Source organism: Malaclemys terrapin, chromosome 10, assembly GCF_027887155.1.
Source record: "Malaclemys terrapin pileata isolate rMalTer1 chromosome 10, rMalTer1.hap1, whole genome shotgun sequence".
In the NCBI taxonomy this organism is placed as follows: domain Eukaryota; kingdom Metazoa; phylum Chordata; order Testudines; family Emydidae; genus Malaclemys; species Malaclemys terrapin.
Genome location: NC_071514.1, coordinates 4,254,016 through 4,276,255, shown reverse-complemented (window position 1 = coordinate 4,276,255; position 22,240 = coordinate 4,254,016). Strand labels below are relative to the sequence as shown.

Here is a 22,240-nt window from a genome sequence, read left to right as displayed (position 1 = left end):
CATATAGCTTGCAGTAGTGAGCTGGGACAGTATATTCACAAAGCAACATTGGACTTGTAAACCTCAATCTACATGGCTAGTGTTTTACACTAGCTGTGCTCTTTTTGAGAACTCAAAATAGCAGACTTCACAGCACAGAGTAGTGGAATTATCATTTCCTGCCATTGCTCTATTCAATTGCAGATTCTCTCATTTTCCCTTCAGAGCATTTCTAGTGCACAACTCTTGTTTAGCTTTTCCACAGCCCTGCAGTTAATAAAAAAAGATTATGGTTATATTGTCTGTTGCATTGAGACTTGAAGGGATTTACAACATCCCTTCTGGCCCCAAGAGGGCTGCCTATAGGCTTGTGGAGGGTTTTTTTTGTTTTTAAATGAGAAGAGGAGATGTCTGGTCCCAGCTCAGCAGTATATGGAACACAGTTGATTTTTAACGATGTTAGGTGTTGTAAAGTCAGGAAAGCATCTGTATTGGACGATGCACCTGATGTAAGCCGATTAGTATAATCTATAATTAAATGTTTTCTAGCAATGCATATTGGTTGTGAGTAGGCTTAGAAGGATTCGATTTTTGGTGAATGTCAGTAAGCATCAGTTTCACTGCACATACACAAACCAACAAAAATATATTTCTATTAATGATAATCAAAGTTACAGCTAGGCAAAGAAAGAAAAATGCTGCTTGATAACTTGAGTCAAAATCCAGTCATTTAAAAATGTTTGAATTAGGCTCGTTACAAATGGACTAGTGAATGAATAGCAAAAACGGGGATGATTTGATGATTTAAGGATATTTACTTTCTGTATTTTGACATGTGATGAGGGCAATTTGTATGTAAAGCGTTGACTTTGAATCTCAATGTCTCCTGACATTAAATAATTGTCTGACCTCCTATTAATAATTTCTCATAACTGAACATTTAAATCAATAATTTTTTAAAAAAGCTTAAAAATAATCAATATTACCTGTTGAAATTATTTTAAAAAAATACAAACTTAATTCTGTCAAGCCTAGTGATAAGGCTTTACACCAAACCCTCAAAAGCATTGTTCTGTAATAAATCCCAATTCTTATGTCCTTGTGACATACCATGGCACAATCTAGACTAATGGGGGCCATGTCACCCCTGTCCTGTAACATGGGGTGCCCTTTACAATGCCTTGCTGCTGTAGCCACCAACCTGGACTGCTGACAGCCTCCAGCATGTAAGTTGCTCCCAGCTATGACTGTGTGTGCTGCAGCCAGCCAGCCAGCCACGTCTCTGCTCTTACCAGCCAGAAAGATTAGCACAGGGTGACCTCACCACTCCCAGTGCCAGATTTTCCCCTAGAAATGTATGTCCTGTACTGCCCAGCCCTCTCCTGGACAGTACAAATATGTTAAATCTGTTATTCCTTTAAGGGAATAATATACACACTCCTTATTACCCCAAATGGAGTTACTTGAACACTTCCGGTTGTGCACTGGATTAGTGAAAACAATTAAACAAGTTTATTAACTGTAACAAAGAGAGATTTTAAGGGAGTCCAAGTAATGCGGCATACAAGAAAAATATAAAGTCCTTACTAGTGTCTAACTTAAATTATATTCGATTCAAGCAATTCTCACCACATACTTCCAACAAGATTACTGACAAAACTCTTCAGGTCAGGACCCCTCCCCCAAAGCCCAGTGGCTGTTTCCTTTTGTTCTCTCTGGTGCAGAGAATGCGATGGGCGGGGAGTGTTTTGGGGTGTCTGCCCCTTCTTTTTATAGTCCTGTCCCCCCTTTGAGAAGCATTTACAGCTGGGAGCAAGGTCACAGGCAGCCTGGTGAAGAAAGAACTTCATGCTGTTTCTTTGCTCAGATGTAGATTTTTGTCCCTGCCCTTTCCTTGCCAAAGAATGGCCACTTAGCAGGTAGTGGTCCATCAGGTTTGTTGCTTGCCCTTTGTCTCTGAGGAACTGGTTTAGCCACTCCCTAGACTTCTCTGAGGCCTTGGATACCCTGGCGCTGTATGGCGCTGCAACTTGCTGCGCTCAGGGGTGTGAAAATGCGCTGGCGGCGCGACTACGGCAGCGCTGTGAAGTCCCGAGTGTAGCCAAGGCCTGAGAAGCATGCTTGAGTCCTCCTTTCAGCTTGTATTCGTAACTTTGCATATAATATTGCTAAGTGTATTTTGCCATGGTATTATTGATCAGCAAGTTGAGTTTTTGAATAATACCTTGCAAGGCATAACTTGTACAAACATTATTAGAAGTTTCAGAGTAGCAGCCGTGTTAGTCTGTATCCGCAAAAAGAACCGGAGTACTTGTGGCGCCTTAGAGACTAACAGATTTATTAGAGCCAGGTTGGCTATTAGGAAAAATTATTTCACTAGGAGGTTGGTGAAACACTGGAATGCGTTACCTAGGGAGGTGGTGGAGTCTCCTTCCTTGGAGGTTTTTAAGGCCCGGCTTGACAAAGCCCTGGCTGGGATGATTTAGTTGGGAATTGGTCCTGCTTTGAGCAGGGGGTTGGACTAGATGACCTCTTGAGGTCCCTTCCAACCCTGATATTCTATGATTCTATGATAAGCTTTCGTGGGCTACAGCCCACTTCTTCGGATGCATAGAATGGAATATATATTGTGTGTGTGTGTGTATATACACACACACACACACACACACACACAGCATGAACAGGTGGGAGTTGTCTTCCCAACTCTGAGAGGCCAATTAAGTAAGAGGGAAAAAAAACTTTTTTCTCTTACTTAATTGGCCTCTCAGAGTTGGGAAGACAACTCCCACCTGTTCATGCTCTCTGTATGTGTGTATATATCTCCTCAATATATGTTCCATTCTATATGCATCCAAAGAAGTGGGCTGTAGCCCACGAAAGCTTATGCTCTAATAAATGTGTTAGTCTCTAAGGCGCCACAAGTACTCCAGCTCTTTTTGCGGATACAGACTAACATGTCTGCTACTCTGAAACGTTTAAAGAGTGCACAGTGTTTGTGTTATATTGGCACACCTAACTATGTGGGAATTGTTAGGCTGCTAGCCTGTTTTTGGTCTGTCAGAATAACTCTAAAATACCTGAATATATTTGAAAACTGTATCAAAGGCTTTTTAGCTTCAAAAGGAATCGTATCAGGTCATGTGAAAGAAGCAGTTAGGAAAGGTTATGAGGAACTGATCTTCGTAACTTTATAACACGGAAAAGTGGATGTCCGTCAGACTAGTCAGATGTGTGTGTGCACAAATCTTGCAAAATTTTAGTTTGTTACTACAATGAATACCGAAGAAACACTTTGGAATAAAACGCTTTTTATGCAGATAGGCAGGTAATTGGTGGTCATCCCATTTTCACAATTGATTTGGTAGATCTGAAAATAAGAGAACATGCATATGACAAACTAATCTTTGCTTAGTGGCTTAAAACTGACACACATGAAACTGAGAAAATGGAGAAGTTGATGTGATGTCAGTTACAAATGTCAAACTCTTATCAAACACATTAGGCGACTAGTCCATTAGCTATATGCTCTTCGTGTGCAAAACAGCTGTAGTTTGTGATGTAAAAGCTAAACTTTAAGCCATTTACTCAATTAAAAAAAACCCTAGGTTTTTGGGGTAGTGATTTTAGTATATAATCTGTCAAAATCGAACTGTAACATGAAAGGACTAATGCTGAAGCCGTATATTAGTAGTAGTGGCTCAAATTTGCCTGCTGGAGATCTCCCTGCATATAGCAGGGCTATGTGGTTGACCAAACGTTATTTAATTAGTCCTGAATTAAAGAAATTTATTTTAATTTGAACTGATGATCACAGGACTTAATGTAGAATGTGATGGTTGCATTAAACGTGATTTTTCAGGGTTTTTCTAATTAGATCTTAAATTTAAATATAAGCTGATTTCTGGTACACTAGGATTGACATAATCCTCACCAATCTTTAAAATATATTCACTTTTCAAGTTTAGTAGTTTTGAGAGTTCAAAACTTCAAACTGTGCTTGTTTAATAAAATCCACATCATTCAAGATCAGGATTAGAAGTGGAGAATAAAATGCAACAACTGAAGACTAAAACAAAATTTTATCGAACTAGAATGTTGTTGTTAAGTCAGCAAATGCAGCCAGATCTGTGCTACTGAGGCATAGTTGTCGCACTGTATCTGTGCTGCTGTAACCCTGTAGTGTAGATGCAGATTACTGCGATGGGAGGGATTTTTCCATCGCTGTAGAAATGACACTCAGTAGCTAGGCCAATGGAAGCATTCTTTCATGGACCCAACTGTGTCTATACTAGGGGTTAGGTCAGCATAGTGTAACTCACACACCTCCTGGGGGGGGGTGGTGTTCTGTCCCATCTAGTGGCACTGAGACCACTTAGAGAGAGAGACATATTAATGAGTCTGTTCTACAGCCTTAGCTAACAGCCATATGGCTTTTAGCTCGTGCAGTAGAGGCTCATGCACTAAGCTCCAGAGATCCCAGGTTCCATCCGCCCTACTGACTACGGGGATCTGTCGCTGTTACAATAGCTCCGGTGCTCAGGAGTGTAGGCCTGTATTTTGAAAAGTTTAAAAAGTGTGTGTATGTGTGTGTGTGTGTGTGTGTGTGTGTGTGTGTGAGATGCCATTGATTAAACTATGGGGGTAAAATCTTGACCCTATTGAAGTTAGTAGGAATTATTGACTTGAGTAGAAGCAGGATTTTCCCCAGTATAACTACCCAATAAGCTATCAAATGGGTAAATACTGTATATACTTTTTGTTTTTACCCCAAGGTTAAAGAGCGTACGTTTCAGTGTACATACTTCGGGCCTGATCATTCAAGTACTGAGTGCCCTCAAATCAGGATAACCAAATTTGAATTCACTCAGCAACAAGTTATAATGGAAACAATAGTTAGCCTTTTTGCAATTATGTTAGCAATTATGTTTGAGTATTTAAAGTATTTGAACTATGAGCGACCTAGATATTTCTCTCTAGAGTGATTGTGTGTGTCTATCCTATTTGAAAGGCAGTTTCTGGGATTCTAGTTGCCTGGTTTTATGTTACATTTTAGAATTTATTCCCTATGCTAAGGCTTACAAACTAGCTCTTTCTGGTGTTTAGCAGTGGGAGATGATTGATCTTCCATAACATTTGTTGGTGCTCAGATACCATGATGAAGGCCGCATTAGAAATACCCACGTCCATTTCTTACAACAAGAAGATGGTATTTGTGTGTTTGTAACTGTGAATTTTGAACTTGCTTTTTACGTTAAAAGGTAACAAGTACTGTGGGAGGTTTTACTCTTCTAGAACCTTGCTAAATAAAGTGGGTTACCTATCATATAGCTAATACTTATGTTCTGCTATAAACTGGCACTTACTGTATCCTGATGTAAAAGATACTCTAGATATAAGCCATGTACATTTTGATTTTGAAATCCTTTACATAGGTACAGGGACATCATCAAATGCTCTGTTCTTCTGTCTTCCTCTGCTGGAAGGTTATGATTTTGTCTACCTGTCCTAGCCTTACAACGGGGGAAGACCGAAGAACAGAGCTTTTAGTGATGTCCCTGTACCTATGTAAATAGGATTGCCAATCCTCCAGGTTTGGCCCGGAGTCTCCCAGAATCGGCATCAATCTCCCGGTGACTATTGAAAGCAATCCAGGAGATTTTAATAGGATATTTTAAGAAAATGACATTGTCATGTTGGGGTGGGAGGGGGGGAGGAGGGAGGAGAATCTCCCAGAATAGCTTCCGTCAGAGTTGGCAACCCTACACATGGTGTTTCTTGGCTGCCTGGCTCCAACGATTCCTGTCTCCAGCAAGTGGAAGGGACTTCTGCTGGATGCCCTGGCTCTCAGTCAGACCCAGTTCTTTTCTTTGGTTGAATTTCCCTGGGTGAAATCCTGCCTCCCTTATGTCTGCTTTCTGGAAGCAGTTGGGAGAGTGGCACATCTTTTGTTTACATTTACCTAAAAAGTAGCCATTTAAAGGGCGTGGTTAAGCACTGTTAAGAATTCAGCTGACCATGGGCATTCAGTGCGTTTGAGAGTAGATCATACCACTGAACTACAGTACTAGTGAAGTTTTTTTGGTAAGACTGGCTGCAGTCAAGACTATTCACTAGACAAATTTGTACACTTAGAAATCTAATTTTGAAGCTGCAAATACTTGACTTAGTAGCGATTGCTGCCTTTCATATATTGGTAGGCAGACACATTGCTATGCATAACCAGGGTGAGGCTTATTAGGGAAGTTAAACTTTTACTATCTCTTTTAACAAATGAGAGAAAGAAAAGGCACATATGTTGATGTGCTTTGTGGGAGGAAGTTCAACAAAACACCAAGTTCTTTCAGCTCTGCTGTGAGCTTTCTGATTTCCGGTTTCAACTTTTATTTGCACTTGGTATCCCTTAAATACAAAAAATCAAGCATTCTGTAGTCTGGGTCTCCATATTTTCAAGTCTAGTGTAGTTTCTAACCAACTTGTTAGTTTTTCAGCTGCAGGAGATGGGATTTAGTTTTTCAGTTTACAGTATAGCAGATAGCAAGGCAGAGAGATTGAGCAATCTTCAGAACTGAAATCTCACCTCTTACAAGGCACTTCAGTATGGAGTATGCATGTCTTCAAAGGCATCTCTGCTGCTCCCTCTGAATGGGTCCAGCAGTGGCTGATTGTTAGATGTTGCCTGTCCAAGATCAGAGTGGGATTTTTATATTTAAGAGTGAAAGCTTGTGCCAGAAGGAGCTATGGCCCCAGTTTAACAAGCACTTAAGCACACGGTTAACTCAAAGCATATGAGTTAGTCCCGTCCCATTGTCAAAGTAAAGCATATGCAGAAGTGCTTTGCTAAAGTGTGTGTGTGTGTGTGTATTCGGTTTAGGTTGTGTACACATCTAAACACATTATAGGGCTTGGTATTACCCTGAATGACCTAGCCCTGAGGCTTTGTTTGCATGTCTTAAGAGGCAGATTCCCAAGCGAAATGGTGGAGCCTTTTGGCTGTCCCAAACTCTCATGCTTGTTATAGAATTTCAGCCACTTTCATGTCCTTATAGGCTGGAAATATACTTCCCTTCATGAGGCTCCTTTAACCAGCATTGTGATATTCCTGTAAAGGGTGCCTTGATAAAAGTAGTCATTTAGGGCATGGCTACACTGGAAACTTCAAAGCGCTGTGGCAATGCTTTGCACTGCAAGTGCGGTCATGCGCGTGCAAGTGTCATCGTGTGTGTGAAGTGCAAGTGTGGTCGCTCCTGGTAATCCACGAGGGGATTAGCTCCGAGCACTGGGAGCGCGGCTCCCAGCGCTCAGAGCCTGTTTACGCTAGCGCTTTAAAGCGCTCTGACTTGCTCCGCTCAGGGGGGTGATCTTTCACCCCCTGAGACAGCAAGTCAGAGCGCTATAAAATGTAAGTGTAGCCAAGCCCTTAATAGCAGCTAAGTAATCCTTAAGGGTATCAGTGCTGTAGGGGATAGAGACCAAAAATTTCAATCCAGATTTAAGTCCTAAATAAATCAAGTGGCTCAATTCCCCCCCCCCCAAGATGCTGAACATCTGCAGATCCCACTAATTTCGGTGGGATTTGTGAATGCTCATCACTTCTGGAAAAACCAAGCTACTCATGTTTAGGTGCCTAAATATAGGTTTTGGAATCTAACTTTAGGCACCCAGGTTTGAAAACTTTGGACAGAGTTTAAGGGATCCCTGCTTTAGTTGGCCTCTTAGAAAGGGTGTTCAGTGAAGAGCCTGCGTTTCACAATTATTTAGCGGTAATGCCAAGGGGCATCAGTCAAGTTGAGGCTCCATTACACTAGCATTGTGCTACGAGCGTACCGTGTAAAAGACCAGATCTAGCTGGTGGAAGAAACAAATGGAGTGTTGGGGAGTGAGGAGAGGAGGATGAGGTAACAAGTATCAATGGTGATGTTCATTCTTGACCTTGGGGAAGTTTGCAGAGGTTGTATTCATTACTCAGAAATACTGTAATTCATGCTTTAAAAAGATAGTGTAAATGACTGTTTATCCAGTTGCATGGAATTTCCATAGCTTTCATCTGCATCTGAAGAAGTGAAGTTCTTACCCACGAAAGCTTATGCTCCCAATACTTCTGTTAGTCTCAAAGGTGCCACAGGACCCTCTGTTACTTTATATAAAATAAGTTATGGAAAGTTGTCAAATGTATAATGTTTACACAAGTTAATTGTAGCCCTTAGTCTTTCCTGTCTGTCAGTATCATATACATTTAGGCATTTGTTCAAAAAGTTGTTTTCTTTGTTGTTAATGTTAGGGTTTTTTACTTTAAACTTTTAAAAATTGATTGCTAAAAGCTCAGTGTATATATAAATGAATTTGAGATTGCAACAAACTGACCAAATCTTGAAATATTGAACTTCAGTGACAATGTATGTCTTGCAGTTATAGTTAGGTAAATGCTTTGTAACTGCACAATGCCAATGCCGGACAATAACACAGTTCTCAGAGCGGTAGCCGTGTTAGTCTGTATCACCATAACAATGAGGAGTCCTTGTGGCACCTTAGAGACTATCAAATTTATTTGGTCATAAGCTTTCGTGGGCTAAAACCCACTTCATCAGATGCACGGAGTGGAAAATACAATAGGCATGTACTGTATTTTCCACTCCATGCATCTGAAGTGGGTTATAGCCCACGAAAGATTATCTAGTTCCGTTTCATAGCAGCCCAGACAAACGGGATTACCTTTCTCCTCCAGAGAATCTAGGCAGGAACCAGAGGTCAGTTTCCACGAGAGAGAAGACTGATTTGCACGTTCCTTTAGCAGCTTTCATCCAAAGATCTCAAAGGACTTCACAAAGATAAGCTTCACAATATCCATGAGAGAAGTGTTACAGGACTCTCTTTACAGCTGGGTAAAATGAGGCACTCGGATTAAAAGATTTGGCCATGGTGTTACAGCGAGTCTGTGGCAGAACAAAGAAAGGAATGTGAGTTTTGATTGCCAGTTGCTTATTAAGTGCTAGACTGTTCTGTTCCAATTCTTAGAGCCAAGCTATCGTGTGTTCTTGCCTTTTTTATGTCTGTGCAATGTATAGAATGCTCCATTGTTTCTGTTCCTAGAAGCCAAGTATTCATCTGTTCAGGTGTCCAGTTTGCTCTGTGGACCCTTGTGATAGACACCATAGCGATTAGTGGCATCCTTTCCCTATAAGTGGTTGCATTCTTCTATGGCAAAAACAACGAGGAGTCTTGTGGCACCTTAAAGACTAACAAATTTATTAGAGCATAAGCTTTCGTGCGCTATGACCCACTTCTTTAGATGTATGGAGTGAAAATTACAGTAGGCAGGCTCCATACATCTGAAGAAGTGGGTCATAGCCCACGAAAGCTTATGCTCTAATAAATTTGTTAGTCTTGAAGATGCCACAAGACTCCTTGTTGTTTTTGCTGAAACAGGCTACCCCGCTGAAACTCTTCTATGGCAGTGGTCAGATTCCAATTGACTCTCTCCTATGTTCTGTATTATATGTATGCATTTAAATGGTTATGGAGAATTAAGTGGAGCAAAGGATAGAACATTCAAAAGGTGCTGCCTCTAATACTTGTTTCTCTGATTAGAGAGGAAGGAAGAAGTTTAGTGCTAAGAGAGGGGTTTGGTGATAGTGGTGGGTTAGCAAGAGGGAAGTGTATATTGTATGCAGGATGTCAAGGATTGCGGTAGTGAAGCTGGTTAGGGATATCTTGTTGTATGTTGGTCCTGGTTAGGATTCATTCTTTTCCTACCCCTCCCCTAGAATGATTGCATGTGGCAGCCTTTCTCTGGTACAAGAGAATTTGGTGAAATCAAATTAAGAGAGAAGCAACTCATATTAGCCTTCACTGTGAATTTCTGTTGATTTATGTTGCATCTTTAATCCTGTACCAAATACTTTCTAAATAATGTTAATTTCTTATAAATGAGCTTTTTTTGTGCTTGCTTCTGGATCCAATGATGCATGCATTAATTTGGAGCCAGTGTGTCATTTTTTTTCAATAGTACTCTTTGCATCTGCCTATAAAAAGGCTTTATAGTGTGAATGTATTCTCTCCCACCCCCCTCCAACCCCCCCCCCCCCCCCAAAAAAAAAATCCCTACAAAATACTTGGTAGCAAACTAGATATTTTAATTTTTGGGAGGAACTAGCTAAGCAGAAACAATTCACCACTTGCCCTGTGAACTTCCACCATTTGGATTTTCTAGATAATATTTTGAATAATCGTCTATAGTTGATCAGAATTGCTCATCACTATGGCTCAATGAGTGAACAATCAAAGGTCATTCATTGACCTTGGCAAAACTTTGCTAAAATGTTGTGCTGTCTTGATGGTTGTTTTATGTAATACTATATTTCTGTATTCAGAAATTACCAGTGACTTCTAATAACGGTTTATGAGCCAGTTCAGTAATGACTTTTCTTACATTCTAAATTTCTGCGGTTGTTCTAGTATAACACTTGTAAGACTAATAATTTAGTCAAAATACAGTAGTGTATAAATGTTAGCTCTTAATTATTTAGTAAGATGGAAAGCAGTTTTTGACTAAATAAATTAATTGACAATCTGATGTCCAACTGGTTACATCAGGAAGTATCACACAGTCTTAATGAATATACCCTTTTTATGGATGTGATAGTATAGAGTTCATTAAAGATTTTATGGGATACATTCCTGAACCCCAAAGAAGACTACTAATAATACTTAGCATTTTATATTTTTCAGAGTACTGTAGAAAAATTAGAGCAACCCGCAGAGGGATAACATTTTCTGCCAATTTTTCTTGATCTATATACTTAACAATATGTCGTTTGTGTGTGTGTGTATGTATGTATGTATCATACACAGAATAGAAATTTGTGTCTTGCATACTTAACCCAGACCAGATGCAGTGGATGACCAAAGTAGCAGGTTTATGACAATAGAGCAGCGGTTCTCAAACTGTGGGTCGTGACCCAATTTTAATGGGGTGGCCAGGGCCAGCATTAAAGTTGTTGGGACCCAGGGCTGAAGCTGAAGCCCTAGGTCCAGCCCCACCTGGGATGGCAGGGCTTGGGCTGTGGACCCCTCTCCACCACACCCGGGGCGGTGGGCTCAGGCAGTAGTCCCCTCTTCTCCACACCCAGGGTGCTGGCACTCGGACTCCGCTCCTCCTGGGGTCATGTAGTAACTTTATCAGAAGGGCATCACGGGGCAATGAAGTTTGAGAATCCCTGCAATAGAGAAACCCTGCAAGAAAAAACGATTTGCAATGAGAAATATATTTTTATGCAGACTCTCTGCAATTTTTGTTGTTGACACCTATTTATTTAAGACCATAGGAGGAAAAAAAGCTCTCTGTTAAAGATTCAAACCTCTGCCCTTTCTGATAAGGGCAAGGAGAGTTCCTAATCCATATCTAAATCATCCAGTAAGTCATTCAGCAACATGGGGAAGATGAGACTTGAGGTTCCTGATATTTCTAAGGACTAGTTTGCACTACAAAGGCATTGCTGGTATAGTTGTACCAGCAAAATCCCTTGCAGAGACGAAGCTTACACTGGCAAATGGACTCTTCTTTTGCTGGTGTACCTGGGGGTGGTTGCTGGCTTAGCTATGTAAGTTAAGAGCGTCAACTCCTCTCACCCCTCCTTCTGACCTAGCTGTGCTTCAGAGCTGGCTGTGTGGGTGTATATGCATTATACTTACACACATGCTTTATATACATTTTTTTTTTTGCTTCTGACATTTTAAATCATTTCCCCCCTCTACAGGCACTTTTAAAATAATCAAGCTGTACACCATTGAGCCAATGCCCCAGCATAGTACACTGTGCTAATGGTGAGATGTAAAAACAAAGGTCTTAATCACTCAGAGTCAGGGGCGGCTCTATGTATTTTGCTGCCCCAAGCACGGCAGTGAGGCAGCCTTCGGCAGCATGCCTGCGGGAGGTCCGCCGGTCCCGCGCCTTCGGCCTACCCGCCGCCGAATTGCCGCTGAAGCCGCGGGACCGGCAGACCTCCCACAGGCACTCCGCCGAAGGCAGCCTGACTGCCTTCACAGCGACCGGCAGGCCGCCCCCTGCGGCTTGCCGCCCCAGGCACACGTTTGCTGTGCTGGTGCCTGGAGCCGCCCCTGCTCAGAGTCAAGCAAAGACCATGTGACAACTTTCACTTGTGTCCTGACTTGAATTCTCCCTTTTAGTATCAATTTAAAACATCTTTTTTTTTTTTTGCTTTGCCTTTGTTAGACAATAGCACTGCTTGCATGGAATAGCTGCCACACTTCTCTTCAAATGTGAAATATATTTTTATGTAATAATAGCGAATGGTCTTTGTGATGGGAGGCTTGGAGGGCCGGGTAGCCTGGCGGTTAGTGCACCTGTTCTCCAGCCGTTTGTCTTACTGTCGGGGGGCAGTAGCAGTGCCTGGTCCCTGCCTCTAGGCTGGCAGTATTTGGGCCTCCCCACTGTGTCTGGGGTCTTTGTCCTTAAGCATGGTGTGGTAGGAGGACCTGGGCCCTCCCACTCCACCAGGTCCCAGCCCAGGGTCCTGTGGGAAGTAACAGTGGCAGGATCCTCCTCTTAGAGAGCCTAAATTTGCCACCCTGAGCTATTTCTTGCCTATGTGCCCCTTCATTTTGGGGCATAGCACCTATAGTCTGAACAGTCAATAACTTCACAAAGTTCCAAGTGAGCAGGGCTTTGCAAGACCTGCTGCTGCTTGAAGTGGGTGATGGTTACTGGTGGCATTACCTGCTATTTGTAGTCCCCTCTTAAGACCAACCTTCTGTCTGGCTTCCTTGGGGAAGGATTCTGCTCTCCTGCAGCCTGTCATCATGCCTTGCCTGGGCTCCTGAGCTCCTTTTCATCTGCTCTTCCTGCTGGAGTATGCTCAGCTGGCCTGTAGGGGTGCGGTAACCTGGGCCCATTATTGCCTTTTAACCCCTTTGGGCCCTGTGTGGGGTCTGTATGCCCCAGCACAGTAGTCTTGGACTGTAAAGGTGGATTATGATTTCAGTTGTATCAAGACTTGTTCATATCCAGCAGAAGTATAGGAATTGTGTAAAAGGTTCAGTTCACGAAGGTGGTAAGCTTTTTATCCATTTCTAATTTCCTTAAATCCAATAATTTCTCACTAAGGAATGAACATTCTCTGTAATACTGATACTCTTATAGTATAAATGACTTTGAAAGCTCAATCCCTGAGCTAGAGCTAGCAGTATTAGCTAGCGTCTTTATATTGGTCTCAGTTAATAGCTGGAAGTATTTGGGGACTTATTTTTTCCTTTAGACTTTTATATAAGCATTAATACTTCTAATTTTCCATTTCTGGTGGTACTGATTGTCTCGGTGTGACATTATCTGATTAAAATATGACCATGCAGGTCATTGTTGCTACCACTGTTATATAATTGCAACAAATCTCGTACAAAGTATGTCAAGTAAGGTGTCAATAGAAAATTTATGATTTGCTGAATATGATTATGCTATTTGTATACATGTATCATTTTTGTATCTGAAGTTATGAATATTAACTGTGTACTTGTATTTCAAATGTTTGCTCAAGTGGTAACATCCACAGGGTATTTAGCCTGCACATCTTAAAGGGATTACTCAAGTTAAATAGCCTATCAAGGAACGCTTTAACTCACAATGGACCATGGAAGATGCCTGTCTACACTGAATGGACTTCCTTTGAACGTTCTAACTAGGGTATGGATGGTGGCTTCTACTATGACTAAGCGAAGCATTCATGGACATGATATGTGACTTGCCCATGTGACACCAAACACCCTCTTGTTCCCTGTAATTTTCCACAGTGAGAACAATCGGTTTCCCTTCACTTGGCAGAAACTATAAAAGGCCCTGCAAACATCTGCATTTTGCCTCTTTCCTGCTCAAACCTCTGGACTATGAACTTATACTAATGGGAGCATTCTAACCAAGGGACTGAGGACCTTCCAGTGATTTGGAAGCAACCAGAGACTTGACATAAGACACACAGGTACAGGGCTAGCTCTGCTCTGTCCCGTCTTCTGGACTTATTGAGTGCTCCCTCTCAGCTGTTTAGGCCTCTTGCTTTTACCTGTCAGTGGAATCCTGCCATTCTTAGACTTGGCCCTAGCCTAGAGTACCTTGTGCACTAACATCGTGATTACTCATAAGAATGGACATAGTGGGTCAGACTAAAGGTCCGTCTAGCCCAGTGTCCTGTCTTCCGTCAATGGCCAGTGTCACGTGTCCCAGAGGGAACGAACAGGTAATCATCAAGTGATCCATTGCCTGTTGCTCATTCCCAGCTTCTGGCTAATAGTCATTGATGGACCTATTCTCCATGAATTTATCTAGTTCTTTTTTGAACCCTGTTATAGTTTTGGCCTTCACAACATCGCTTGGCAAAGAGTTCCACAGGTTGTCTGTGCGTTGTGTGAAGATATACTTTCTTTTGTTTGTTTAAAACCTGCTGCCTGTTAATTTCATTTGGTGACCCCTAGTTCTTGTGTTATGAGAAGGAGTAAATAACACTTTTACTTTCTCCACACCAGTCATGATTTTATAGAGCTCAGCCATATCACCCCTCAGCAGGCCCAACTCAGTTTGGAACCTTTATTAATAAAAATACTTTATATTGCCATAGCACCTAGGGGCCCCAGTCAATGACCAGGACCCCACTGTTCTAGGCACTGTACAAACGCAAACCAAAAAGCCTGTCCCCACAGAGTTTGTAATCCAAGTAGCAGAGGCACCACACATGGATACAGACAAATGGGAGAGTGCAGGGAAACAGTGAGACGTTATTGGTCAGCCTGATAGTCTGATCTCTCTGCACACCAATGACCTAACTGTTGTTAGGTTTTTTGTAGGCATCACGGCAAAGGAGTTTTAAGGAGGGATTTAAAGAAGGATAAGGAGGTAATTTTGCAGATGTTTACAGTGAGGACCCCTCAGATGTGAGGTGGGAGAAAGCAGGAAGGTTCTTGTTTGAAAACTTAACAAGTGGGTGTTGGAGGCTGGCCTTATGGGCCAGTTGGAGGCAGGAGAGGTCTCCAGTACTGAATGCGAGAGATGAGAGGCATGATGGGCCTGAAAGTGCAGCCAGGCCACTTACGTTTGATGCAGTGGGAAAATGGCAGCCATTATAGCCGTGGTTCTCAACCTGGGGCTGCTTGCAGCCCGTTCAGCACACAGCTGTGGCCCATGTGACATCCTCAGGGCCATACAGGTAGTGTGTATATATATTGTGTGGATGTGGCCCACATAACACAGAGAGCCCACAATGATAAATATGTTGAGAACCACTGCATTAGGATTCAGAGAGGGGTAACGTGGTAGAAGCGCTGGGCTAGGAAAATTATCTTTGCTGCACCATTCTGAATCTCTATGAGCAGCACAAGAATACATTTCTCAATGCCTGGGAAAAAGATGTTGCAGTAATCAAGACGCACAGTGATGAGAATCCTGTGACCAGACTTTCAGGAACTGTGACCGGTGGTTAATACAGTGACCAGGCAGCTTTCTTAAACCAAACTATTGTTGAATCTTAACAGGAACACAACAACGCATAAAAGAAAAAGAACTTTAAAACATTAAAAGGTCTACATGCATGTCTGTTTTACCTAGAAGCTTGCTATGCCCTGGCAGAGTGCCTAGGCAGGTCCCTATTTACTCCAGACCTCTAGCCTCTGGGGTCTGTGAGAATCACTTCTGATCAGCTGTTCCCAACTACCTCTATTCCGGTCCCTGGAGAATCTCACTTCCCCCCAGCCCCCAGTTTTTTTTTTTTTGTTTGTTTCCAGGGCTTTTGGTTCTCCCCTGTCTAGTAAGGGGATCCTAGTTCATAAACTGGGCTTGATAGGGGTTTAGAGGTTGGACAGCAAAGTGAATGGGACTGGATTATCCCTAAGATCTGGGTAAATGGGTAGTTATCTGAAGCTATTGGCCTCTTTCCTGCCCAAGTGCAGCAAACCCCTTCTTGAATTAACCCCTTGTAGCCATCTGTTACATCCTCCCCTTATAACTGTCTGTCAGACAAACAGAACATAATATTCATAAGTTATTACAGAGCATCTCCAAATCAGTCTCACAGTTGATATCTGTTTGGTCCCTTAGTAGTTATTATTTTGTATTCTTCCCAAGCTCACTAACTAGGAAAGGCAAAGTCTCAGTAATCTTGCACCTTAAAAGGGGGGCTGTCCATAAAATTACTTAACACATTTTTTTGGTGAGTTTCAGGACCTACCCAAACCCTTGTAACATTTTGTAACACTGAAACAAACACTGTCATGCAATGTTAAGTACCCACCCATCTCCTAATGTGTTAAGTAATTTTATGGACAGTATCTTGCAACCAGACTGAACAGAAAACACAATTTTCACCTTACTTTTCCTTCTGCACCTTTGAGTCAAACACAGTTGTGAACCTTAGAGAATGGATTACTTACAGTACAAGCTGACAAGTTAACCACAGTGTGTTGACGACTACTAAATATACACTGTTTATTTACAGAGTATTTAAAATGTTTCAGTCACTGGATTCCTTCAGAATTTGGCGGATGTTATTTCACTAATAGAGTATAACCACATGCAGCTAGTTGACCAGTTCGGAAGCTGACTGAGAAGTGAAAAGTTTTGTTAGATCATCTGTTGACTTTCTTACTTTTGTAAAGTGATGCCTTAATATATCATCATTCTGTTTATTCATGGTGTTTTTTGTACAATGTATTTAATATATTTTGTCTATTATAAGCTGATTCCACGTGGTCTTTTTTTATTCTTGGTTCACTTTTTAAAATATGTTATGTCAAAAGCAGAACCAGTTAAGACAAATTAGTAAGCAAAAGAATATTATGAAGACTTACCAAATGCATAAGTAGAATGAGGAGATCCAGTTACTGATGAAACTCAGAGGCACGGCATGGCACATAACCACATTTTGAGTTTATACAAAGGTTTTGCAGTCTGAAATGTGAAGAGCTGAGATACAGTGAAATAGTTCAGAAGGAAGAAGTTAAAATTAATTTAAAATAAAATTAATTCCTGGGTTTTTTTTCTTCATATGGAAGGAAGAGAGTTTGAAAAGAACCAGCTACAGACATTAATGCTGAGCTTAATGCCTGGGTACACAGGTGTAGATGGTGGCACAAAGTCTCAAGTCGCCAACCACAGTGATATTTTGAGGCAGGATTGACCTGCTTCAGATCTTGCACTTCCCCTTCCTCAGAAAAATGTGAATGTGGTAAATCTAAATGGTTTAAATGAATATTTTGTGTGACGGGATCTCTAGGGTGCAGCCTGGGATGGTGGGACAGCTGTGCCCTCTTAACTCTCCAGCCTGGGCCGTCTCTCACAATGCCTTGCTAGTGAGAAGCAGCAAACCCCTCCAGGCGCTGTTATCACTCAGCACAAGTGCATGTGGAGCCCTACACCTAGCTAGATTGCATGAATGCTCCCAGAGCCACTCATGAATCACACAGAGAAAGGCACCAACCGAATCCCCCCAGCTCCCAGCCTCGTACCTCAGGAATATACCGTCTTCCACTGCTCAAGACGAGCAGTGCAACTTTATTAATTGGTTCACCACTTTATCAATGGAAAGTGGATATACAACAACCTTTGCAAAACCTGAGCAGATTTACCAAACATTTCAGGCAAACCCACTGGTAAAGATAAACAGTAAAACAAGTTTATTGACTACAAAAGATAGATTTTAACTGATTATAAGTGATAGGCAGAAAGAGTGGTTACCAAAATAAAATATAAGCGTGCAGTCTAAACTCTCAACCCTATTAGACTGGGCAACATCTAGATTAAGCAGTTTTTCTCACCCCCGCTGAATACTGCAGTTCCTAGTACACGGGTTTCACCCCTTGAAAACTGGGCCAGTCTCCTCTGTTGGAGTCTTCAGTCTTCTCAGTGTCCTTGTTGCTTGCAGCATGGTTGGGGGGGACGGGGACGGGACAGAAGAGGCCCAGCATGGGGCCCCTGTGTTCTGTTTTATACCCTTAGTCCATGTGCTTGGAGAACACAAGTCCAGGCATGTCTGGTGGGCATTGCTGAGTCCCCAGGCAAGGTTGAGCAATTCCCTTGGTGCGGACTTATGCCAGGCGAGTAATTGAGTTGTAACTCCCTTGCTGGACAATGGTTGTTGATGATTGTTTGATGCCTGCCTGGGCGTTGGTTATTTCCCTTGCTTGTGTCTCTGGGGAGCTAATGTCTGGCTGATTCCCCAACTTACAGCATGTGTTACTGACAGCTGTACACACAATCTCATAACTTCATGTGCACTAATGATATACATATTTAGATAGAACAGTGACTTTCAGCAGATCATTACCTTTCCCCTGATACCTCACATGGCATGCTTTATATGCAAGATCACAGTTATATATAGATGATGAATATGGGGGTTATAGGGCGCTCCCCCTGAGGTATAGAGTGTCACATCTTGTTTAAAGCGCTCTCTCATGCATGCATACACAAAACACCCAGTTGGACATTCTAAGTGTACATGTATTTGAACTTAAACACTTCCTAGGTTGTTAAGAGTTCAAGACAATCGCATGTCATTTAAAAAGTGACTATGACCTTGATATGACAAAGTAATATAAAAGCAAATATACAATTGTGGTCTTTGTTACCTATTAGAATATATTAATTTTACAAGGTTAAATTCAATTAATAGAGTGCACACTGAATTGTACACTTTGACATATTCACACTTAAATGCTGTTTTTCAGATGGTCAACCTCCTTACTAATAGTATCAGGCACAGTTTTGGTAGGTCACATCCAAACTAATATTGGCTTTCACCAACATACTGAGCTACACCGTTTCCTGCAGATGGTGTGACAGTGATGATCATTTGCTTACTGCTTTGTCTGACTAGGATTCTGAAATCTTTTTTTAAAAGGAGGATAGACTTATTTGAAATGGCTTCTGGACCAACTTTCCTTCAATTCATAAGGACTCTTCCTTTCCATTTGCAGTTGGGTAACATTCCTGTGATGACTACAGCAATTGTTTACATGGAAAAGCAATATTTGGACAATGTTGTTTTGCACCTGGGAATGGGGAGAAAAGCCTGCAGCTTGTGATCAAGCACATCTTTGTAGAATAGATCACTGAGAGTCTGAAGCCTGCATTTTGAGTACTACTGGTTTATCCAATGCTGCTTTCTGCTCAGATATTGGGATGGAGTGGGTATTCTCTTGGTTATCAATTGTAGAAAAAACTCATTCCATGTTTTCATTGCCGTTATCTTGGAATATAAACTAACAATGATGGTTTAAAAAAGCAAAAACAAGCCTAATTTTTTTTTCTTATCCCTTTCAGTGTATGTTTAAATCTAGGCAGTGTTCTTTGATTAAATAAACTAATCCTAAATTTAAAAAGGATCATTTAAGATGTTTATGATATTTTAAAGGGTATATGAATTTGAGGGATGATAGTTTCCATAAAATAACATATTTTGGAACTAAATCAATTCAAACAAAAGGCATCCATTCTTTTATAAATGCGCCATGGCTATAGCATATGGAGAAGTTCGACTTATGGAATCTCCCATGTCAGCACAGAAGAATGTACTGGTACTTCTACATTTTGAGATGGTAACAATTTGGCGGAACTGGGAAGCACCATGAAATTGTACACAGAGGATTTGAAGTTACTTTTCAAGGTCACGGGCCTGTGTATTTTTGCTTAGTAAAAAACGAAACAAGCTGTTGGATTGAAAGAGACTTGCAAAGAAGGGGGTGGAAAATTGAGTTTATGGTCTTTTGTTGTTGTTGTTGTTTTATTATGTAGAACGGGGGGGGGGGGGCAGAAAGAGCGTGTGTGAGAGAGAGACAGAGTTTTTAAAAATGCTTTTTTCTGTTAGTTTCTTTCACCCATATTCTACATCTAGGTTTCCCATAGACTGGTGGTGCTGCAAGAGCCAATCAAGTTGAAAGCTGAGCAACTGAGAGGAAGAGATTTCTAGCCAGACTGTTCTAGAACTTTGTTTTTGCTAACACCTATTTAACTTCACTGAATAATTAAATGTTGGATAAAGGAAGCCTTTGTTAAACATTCAACACCTTTGTCCTTCAATTAAGGTGTTGCAGCTTACAACAAACATCCCTGAGACCTTCCAGAGCTTCTCTAGCAAAACCAGACTTGAAATTTCTAAGGTAAAAAACAAGCAAGAAATTTAAAAATCAAAACAAGAATTCTTCAGGCCACCTTTCGTATCTTCAAAAACGAAAACAAAGAAGAGAACAAATTCTTCACTCCCTTCCCCGCTTTTTTTTTTTTTTAAGCATCTTTTGCAGGGCAGCATATTAGAATGATTGGCTAATTTATCTTGGGTTGAACACAATAGATCACTTATTATTAAACTGTTCTTTTATATCTGGCTGTGGGGTGTTTGTGTAATATACATGGAGTATACAAATATTTTGTTTATATTGTACGTTGTGTGCATTGTATTTATACTTCTCCAAAAGTCATAAATTGTCATAGTTGTGATTGATTTGGACCTTGGTCTTTGAACCAGAGTGTGCTGTCTCTAGTTTGTCAGAGGAAGAAATAGTATTCTGATTTTTAAAAAGAATAAACAGCATGAGTTTGGGGTTGGTAGGAATGGTTAGCAGGGATAGTTTTGTTAGCTTGATGTTATGTGCTAGAACCCTAATCCTGATTGATCTGGGGGCACTACCATAATATAAATGTTTATTAATAAACATTGTCCTACATAAGTTCCATCTCTTTAACCAGCCAGGATATATCCTGGGTGATATCTATTAATGAAATTGATTTAGTATAAATGACAGGAAGGTAGATAAACACAGTTTTAAACACACAGTTTTTTCTATTTAAATAGTCCTCCTCTTTCCCCTCCCCGCACAAAAAAAAAAAGCTTAACTGGCATGTTGTCTGCTTATATCCATATGGCTTTATTGGTTTCCTGCACACAAATGTTAATAGCACAACAGTTGTTATCCCTTATAAGTACTGTTCATGGTATGTATTGACCAAAGTGACGGCTCAATAAAATATCTTATACATGAGCTATTCTGCATGTTGTCGGTGCACACTTATGACAATACCCAACAGCTGTGATATTGATACAAAATAAAGATCTGAATGTAGTTTAAAGGTGTATATCACTGTGATGTTTAGAATCCATCAAATACCTGCATAGTATCCATTTGATAATTGGATCCAAGCTGCGGATATATTGTTGTCTTACTATGGGTTGATCCTTCTGGTCTCCTGTTAAACATCCATGGTACCTCAGGAATGAGTTGGAAGTGCATGGTAGCAAAGTAGAAAATGATCAAACTGGTAGGTGTTTAAAACACAAAGCAGGAATTAGTCATCATCATGTGATACAAATGGTTAGAAGTAATTAAACGGAATGTTCTTTTTTTGTTATAAATTGTCCTCTGATACCATGGTGATAAGCATGTTAAAATTTCCTAGATGGATTTTTTTTTTTTTTTAAGCAGGCAACTTTTAGTGCTCAGGAAAGGTACCATTTTTAATAGCTTTGCAGTTGAAAGTACTTTATCCACGGATTGTATGGTCTGTGACAACACAGTGATCCTTGCAGTATCCTCATGCAAGGGAGATGTTGCAGGCACGAGCCTGGGTAGCTTAGAATTTCGTTTACTCCTTCTTCCCCAACAGGTGTGTTGATACATGCATAATGTTTATTTTTTGATGGATCCGATGTTGAAAGATTTATATTTTAATAAATTAAGCACAACTGTTATGTCTGAGTTGTACATCTCATGAAGCGTGAGTGTATAACATATATTGTTAAATGTATTTTGTGGTTTTGATGGGAGCTGCTCATCTCATTCAACTGTAAATTCTGTATTTTTCTCATGTATATAATTACTGTACTTTTACAGACTAATTCAGGAACGTATAATGAAAATGAGTCGAGAAAAAATGTGATCATAAAGGCTTCTTTGAAAAGCATTTTCACTCATTTTGTACTTAAAGCCAAATAATAGTCTTGACAATGTTAACCTTTTTTTTATTTCTCTGAGACTTCAGTTGATTTGTCAATGCCTTAATATTATTTTCATGAAAATGTTCAGTTATTGTCTTTAGCTTTTATAAAAGCTTTAATAAAGGTGTATATCTAGCTGCCTTTGAAATAAGTTACTAAAACAAACTACTAGCAGATACTTTATATCACAAATGATACAGTGTTAAAATATATATTAAGATATTTTAGTTTTATTCCAAAGCAAGGTACCATGCTACATATACTTTCTATATTGCTGTATT

General features: G+C 40.7%; 1 protein-coding gene across 2 annotated transcripts in view; it reads left to right on the top strand.

The window, feature by feature from the left end:
• The window catches only part of PIAS1 (protein inhibitor of activated STAT 1), a 91,306-nt gene that overhangs the window by 44,543 nt on the left and 24,523 nt on the right, over window positions 1-22,240 (top strand). The window lies entirely within an intron of this gene.